The sequence below is a fragment of the Oreochromis niloticus genome, linkage group LG14 (assembly GCF_001858045.2).
Source record: "Oreochromis niloticus isolate F11D_XX linkage group LG14, O_niloticus_UMD_NMBU, whole genome shotgun sequence".
In the NCBI taxonomy this organism is placed as follows: Eukaryota; Metazoa; Chordata; class Actinopteri; order Cichliformes; family Cichlidae; genus Oreochromis; species Oreochromis niloticus.
The window spans coordinates 462,850-469,954 of record NC_031979.2 but is presented as its reverse complement, the minus strand read 5'-3'; the positions used below and the strand labels follow the sequence as shown (position 1 = coordinate 469,954).

At 41.3% G+C, this 7,105-nt stretch overlaps 1 long non-coding RNA gene across 1 annotated transcript; it reads left to right on the top strand.

Moving 5' to 3' along the window:
- The first annotated feature begins 1,959 nt into the window (after positions 1–1,959).
- Positions 1,960–4,480, top strand: LOC109204934 (uncharacterized). The gene is made up of 7 exons (XR_002064440.2): positions 1,960–2,031; positions 2,114–2,179; positions 2,330–2,417; positions 2,532–2,641; positions 2,732–2,840; positions 2,927–2,997; positions 3,503–4,480. It is a non-coding gene; the product is annotated as an uncharacterized LOC109204934 (long non-coding RNA).
- The last annotated feature ends 2,625 nt before the right edge of the window (positions 4,481–7,105 follow it).

The following is a 7,105-nucleotide window of genomic DNA, read 5'->3' as shown; positions in this document are numbered from 1 at the left end:
GTTGAAGCTTTCCCATTAAAAATGAAATCTGCATCTGAGGTAGCCCAGCACTTGTGCTCCATTATATATAGACATGGCTGCCCCAAAAGGATTTTGTCAGACCAAGGCAGAGAGTTTGTGAATGAAGTAAGTGTTAAATAATTTTCAGTTACATTTTTTAACTTTACTTCACTGGGGTCAAAGATTTTTTCTTGTGTGCTTGTATAAGAAGTATAAGAACCTTGTCCTTATCTGTTGAAGCTCAACTCTGATCTTTGCAAGTTATTGCAAATTGAAAGAAGTGTAACAGCAGCATACCATCCACAGACCAATGGTCTAGATGAAAAGACCAATGACAACATAAAAAGGTATGCCTAATTTTTATCTATCAGTTTTTAATAACATTACTTATGTTATTCAAACTTAATTGTTACTTAATAATTTATTAATTTCTTTACTTCTAATTAAACTTTCATTACTGTCTTTACATATTTCTTTGCCTGCATTTAGAGCCCTCCGAAAACTGGTGAATGACCAGCAGAATAACTGGGATTTGTATCTAGATCCCACCCTGTTTTCACTGCGGTCAAAAGTACACACCACAACAAAATACTCACCTTTTTTTCTGATGTATGGAAGAGAGGCAGTATTTCCATCAGAAGTGCCTGCTCAAGTGCCGGTGAGTGTTTGTCAAATTCTTTCTATGTTAGAACTAAGAATTGAAACCATTTAAGTAAAAAACCCAGTAATGTCTTTATGAATATGATATCATCTTGTTTTAATTGCTGATATCTACAAAATTTTAGATTTCCAACATCATTCTGCCAGATGACAAAAGGTACAGTGACTATGTACAGTCTGAAAGTGAAGCACAACATGCAGTTAAAGAAACTGCACAAGAAAACATTGCGAAGTCACAAGACAAGCAAAAGGTTGCATACGCCAAGCGGGTCCTGAAAAAGTACAAAAATGTTGTGTACAATGTAGGCGATCAAATTCTGCTTCTAAATATGAGGAAACGTGGGCGAAAAGGAGGAAGACTTGAACCGGATTTTTCAGGTCCCTACACAATTGATGACATCAGTGGAAAATGTGTTAGACTGAAAAACGCTGAGGGAAATACTTTAAAAAGTCTATACAGTAATGACCACATTAAACCTTATAGAACAAGCCACCCTGTCCAAGTCTCAACTCCAACTGAACCTGTTGAGAGTAGCCCATCTTCTGAGATGCACCCTTGCAGTCCTCAGCATCATCATGAAGCGCTGCAAAATAACAGACCCTCTGTCATACAGTTTGCACCAAAAATAGCTCAGGTAACATCAGTCCAAGCACCAGAAGAGCTTGTACCAGTGACCCCCCAGAAACCCAGCATGCAAGAAAAAGGTGGCATAGCTAAAAATCTCATTCTGACCGGTTGGTCAGTTGTTGCCAGTTTGGCTAGTCGAATGGATAGAATGGTTTTTTTTTTTTTTTCCCCTCTTGCTAATTTTGACCTGTTGGTCCAATTTTGGCTAATTTCTGATTTACATAAAGCGGCTCCCCTCTGGCATGGTTATTTTGTTGGCCCGTTGGCCCTTGTCTGCTTGTGGCCCATTGGCCATTGACCGTGATTTTCAAATGGCAACTGTTATTACTAAAGAAACTTATCATATTTTGTTTTTTAGTGAAGTGGCTTTGGGCTGCAAAAGACACCGGGCGTGTGGAGGCAGTCGTTGGGCCATACAAATTGTATGACTCTTCTTTTCGCACACTGGAGGACAGTGGGTGGCTTTCTGATGAGGTAAGTGAAGTAATCATTTTTGGTCCTAGTGGTGGTCTGTAAAAATAATCTTCTTTGAATCCAAACAGGTCATTGATGCATACCTGCACTGCCTCATTAGGAAACAAAAGGCAAGTAAGAACGTATGCCGGTTATTTCACAAAATCATTTTATACAATTTTGTAATCTTTTAAAAAAAAAACTCTTGCATTTTTCAGAAACCCGTGTATCAGTTGTCTTGCGATGTTGCAACCTCTCTGTTTTCTGGGAAGTTTAAATGTGTCACCAAGGTAATGGAGATGTTATATAGGTCATATAGTACATGTTATGTAAATGAATCTAAACCTTTATAAACTTAAAAATATTCCACAGATGTTGTTTCCGGCTGAGGACATTTGGTTGTGCCCACTGAACTTCGGTGCACACTGGATCCTTGTGGTACATGTTCACACCTCATGTGTTTTTTCTCTTTTTTGTTTTATTGTTCTTTTTAGCAGCATATTCTTATTTTGAAAATGCTTACAACTGATTATGTTTACTTAAGTGAGTGTACTACACATATTCTACTAAATACAATTTTTATTTTAGGTCGTCAAAATCTCCTCACGATCTGTACTGCTGTTAGACCCTTTGGAAATGAAGGTTGTTATGAAAGGAAAATTATGCGTAACTGGAGGTATTCATCATTCATTAATTATCTGTTTTGGGTTGTTTGGTTTGTAGGTTGTTGTTTTTTTTATTTAGAGCAAAATGCTGGCTACATTTTAAAAACTTGTTTTATTTTTATTAGGAATTTTCTGAAGATGAAAGGAAAGGAAGAGTCCCGAGTGGATTGGAAAATGGAGACTGCCACACAACAAGCAGATGGACTCCAGCAGTTGTGGAGTTTTAGTGTTGAAGGTATTTAATAAGCAATTGTATTTAATTGTATTTATTGTATTTAACTAGAATTAAGTTAATCAATTGCAATTACTGTAACATATTTTACAGTTTGCCGAACACTACCTTATGAGTGGAGAGGTTACTAGGGTGCTGTCCACTCCAGAAGCCATTGGGCCGCAACGCACAGAAATTGCTTGCGAACTGCTAGAACATCAAAGTAAGTGGAGTCATGTGCTTTTGTATTGCAATAGCACTTTCAGTTTTGTTTAAAAACTGTTAGGTTGAACGCCAGTGTGTTTCTAGGTAATGCTGATGACTACTGTGTGGTTTGTTCCATGCTGGAAGCCGATCCTGAGTCCAGTATGATTGAAATGGTAAAACAAATAAACCACAAATGCAATATACAGTGGCTTGCAATAGTATTCGGCCCCCTTGAACTTTTCCACATTTTGTCACATTACAGCCACAAACACGAATCAATTTTAATTGTAATTCCACGTGAAAGACCAATACAAAGTGGTGTACACGTGAGAAGTGGAACGAAAATCATACATGATTCCAAACATTTTTTACAAATAAATAACTGCAAAGTGGGGTGTGCGTAATTATTCAGCCCCCTGAGTCAATACTTTGTAGAACCACCTTTATCTGCAATTACAGCTGCCAGTCTTTTAGGGTATGTCTCTACCAGGTAGAGACATTTGTCTTTCACGTGGAATTCCAATAAAATTGATTCATGTTTGTGAATGCAATCTGACAAAAAGTTCAAGGGGGCCGAATACTTTTGCAAGCCGCTGTAGTAATTATTTTCTCATGAAATTCGTAATGTTGGTTAACACACTTACCCCACCCACCCCCACCCCCCTTCTCCCTCTTCAGGTGCAGTGTGAGTTTTGTCTCAGATGGGCACATTTTGGATGTGCTCAATATGAGAGCAGCCTGGTCAAGTACTTGTGCGACAAATGTGCATAATTTGTTATGAATACTGTTTCTTTTCCACTTCTTTCTCCCTGTGTTCTGTAGGATCTGTAAATATCAAATATATATATCTGTAAATATATGCTGTCAGTCACAGTAAAGTACGAAGAGCAGCCTGGTCAAGTACTTGTGTAAAAAAATGTACATAATTTGTTATGAATACTGTTTCTTTTTCAGTTCTTTCTCCCTGTGTTCTGTTGGATCTATAAATGTCAAATATATGTATCTGTAAATATATTCAGTAAATATATACTGTAACTATAATGGAGTGAGTTCATTGTCAAAGTTTATATAGTCAGGAGTTCCAATCACTTCAATGGTGACAGCTGTATAACTTAAGCACCTTGCCATGCAGACTGCTTCTACAAACAAGTGGCAAAACATGCTACCGTTGTTATTATAAACTAGAAGCATACTCTGACGGGAAGAATTACATGCCAAAACATGCTACCATTGTTAATAAGAGCAAGAAGCATAATTCTGATGGGAAGAATTACGTGCCAAAACATGCTACCGTTGTTATTATAAACTAGAAGTATACTCTAACGGGAAGAATTACGTGCCAAAACATGCTACCGTTGTTAATAAGAGCAAGAAGCATAATTCTGATGGGAAGAATTACGTGCCAAAACATGCTACCTTTGTTAATAAGAGCAAGAAGCATAATCCTGACGGTAAGAATTACATGCCAAACCATGCTACCTTTGTTAATAAGAGCAAGAAGCATACTCTGACGAGAAGAATTACGTGCCAAACCATGCTATCTTTGTGAATGTGACCTACAAGCACACTTTAATGGGTAAAAAGAAGTGTCAAACCGTACTGGCTTTATGAATATCAGCTACAAACATACTCTGATGGGCAAAGTTAAGTGGCAAACCGTCAGAACATTTAAAGGCAGAGATGTAACAAAGCTGAGTTACGTACCAATTAAACGGCGTCACGCGAGTCATGAACGGAGTGGCTCATAGGAGGCTCCTACAGCTACGACCTATAAACAACACTGGTTTACCACAGAGTGAAATAATGTACGCACAGCACCAAATACACACATACCACCTACGATGGACGCTTCAGGAAGGAAATCCGCGGGTGATCACTGTACTGCCAATTCAGGCTGAGGCAATGACATGTACGCAGCTCCTACCTGCAACACCAGGGGAAGTCAGGTGATCGAAAGGAGATAACAGGTATGCAATTCAAGGATCCGCAGATGGCTGCTCCTATTTATACTAGCGCCCCCTATTGCGCCTGACTGAAATCAGAAAGAGGTTTTATTGCCAAATGTTGAGCAGGTTTACAACATTAGGAAATTGCTGCGGTACTTAGTGCAAACATACTGTCAGATAACGCTTAAATGAACATAAAAATAAAAATAAGAATTAAAAGTGCTAAGTAGATAGATATATACATGAGTGCAGGTAGTGATCAGTGCCAAACATGCAATGATGCAGTGAACATGGTGTAGGGTCATGTGTTAGTGGTGGGAACAGTCATATGGTTATTGTTCATGAGTCCAACAGCAGAGGGGAAGAAACTGTTTTTATGGTGAGAGGTTCTGGTGCGAATGGACCGGAGCCTCCTGCCTGAGGGGAGCAGGTCAAACAGACTGTGTCCAGGGTGAGAAGGGTCAGCTGTGATCCGAGCTGCACGCCCCAGTGTCCTGGAGGTGTACAGGTCCTGCAGAGATGGGAGTCTGCAGCCAATCACCTTCTCAGCAGAGCGCACAACACGCTGCAGTCTCTGTTTGTCCCTGATAGTGGCTCCAGCGTACCACACGGTGATGGAGGAGGTGAGGATGGACTCGATGACTGCAGTGTAGAATTCCATCATCGTCCGTGTTGGCAGGTTGAATTTCTTCAGCTGCCTCAGGAAGTACATCCTCTGCTGGGCTTTCTTTATGACGGAGGTGATGGTGGACTCCCACTTCAGGTCCTGGGTGATGGTGGTACCCAGGAAGCGGAATGAGTCCACAGAGGTGATGAGGGTGTCAGTCAGGATGATGGGGGGGAGTGGGGCTGTGTGCTTCCTGAAGTCCACAATAATCTCCACTGAAAATGGGATGAACCAAGACATAATATCCATCCTGCCACAACAACATGACGTATACTGACGAGAGACTGTCAAAGTAAAACAGGAAGTACACAGAGGCACAGACAGGAGGGGGAGAGAGAACACCCGGCGAGCACAGACACAACAATGTAGCTTGCCATCACCAGTGTGTGAATATGTGTGTGAATGGGTGAATGACTGAATGTAGTGTAAAGCGCTTTGGGGTCCTTAGGGACTAAGTAAAGCGCTATACAAATACAGGCCATTTACTATAACGGGCTGGGGAAAACATGGAACAAAACACGAGGAGGAGAAACGAGGCATGGGGACTTACAGATATGTGGAGGGGGACACAGGGGGTACAGACACGAGGGGAAATCTAGTAAACTAAACTTGTTGCTAGCGATCAAATCTGCAATGGATAACTTTCAGAGTCAACGAAACGAGGCTGTTTTCCTACCGCCGTTAGAACACGACGCAACACCCGGTCTACCTCCACTCTTGCCGGTTAGCTCATTTTTGCTTCAGAGGCCTCGTCGGAGAAAGCGGGGGAAGCGAGCCGGCCTTCACGTCCTGCTCCGTCGTCTCCGGAAAGAGATGGACCTTCGGGGGCTCTATTCCTGGGTTGCTACCGGTGAGATTCGGCTGAAACTTGTCGGAACCGGATTAATCCCCACAACCCACTATGAGCACCACCCAGGCTGTCATCTGAAAGCATGGAAACCCAAGCCTCAACGCGGCAGGAACCCTGTTTTGCTGCGCGGTTTAGCGCATAGCGCGGACCCTTTCCTTGGAAACTCTACCCCTGTCCTGGTGAGTCGCAGCCTTAAATGGATGTTAATTAATGCCCGCTCAATCGCCAATAAGTCTTACATTTTAAATGACTTGTTCTGTTCCGAGAAGCTTGACTTCATGCTTATCTCTGAGACGTGGCAACGTGAGAATGAAGTCTCACATCTTTTAGAGCTTTGTCCCGCTGACTGCTCATTTCTCTGTGCACCTCGGATATCTGGACGAGGAGGTGGAACAGCTGTAATTTTTAAAAAGACTTTCTTATGCCAGATGATTTCTTCAAGCTGCTATAACTCTTTTGAGATGCTTATGATAAAAATTGGAAGAGAACAGCCCATATACGGCATTTTAATTTATCGTCCACCTGGGTCTGCTACTTCTTTTCTGTCAGACCTACAAGACCTTTTAACTTCTACCATTAAAATGGGCAAGGTTATCATTGTTGGCGATTTCAACATTCATGTGGATGACTCAACAAACAATACCACTAAGGAGTTCCTGAGCATTATGGACTCTTTCAACTTTGTTCAGCATGTAGCAGGGCCTACTCATAGGGCTGGGCACACTTTGGACTTGGTCTTCACCTGTGGTGTTTCCCTTGACCACATGAACCTAAACGAAGTTGTTTTTAGCTACCATAAGTCAGTTTCTTTTACTGTA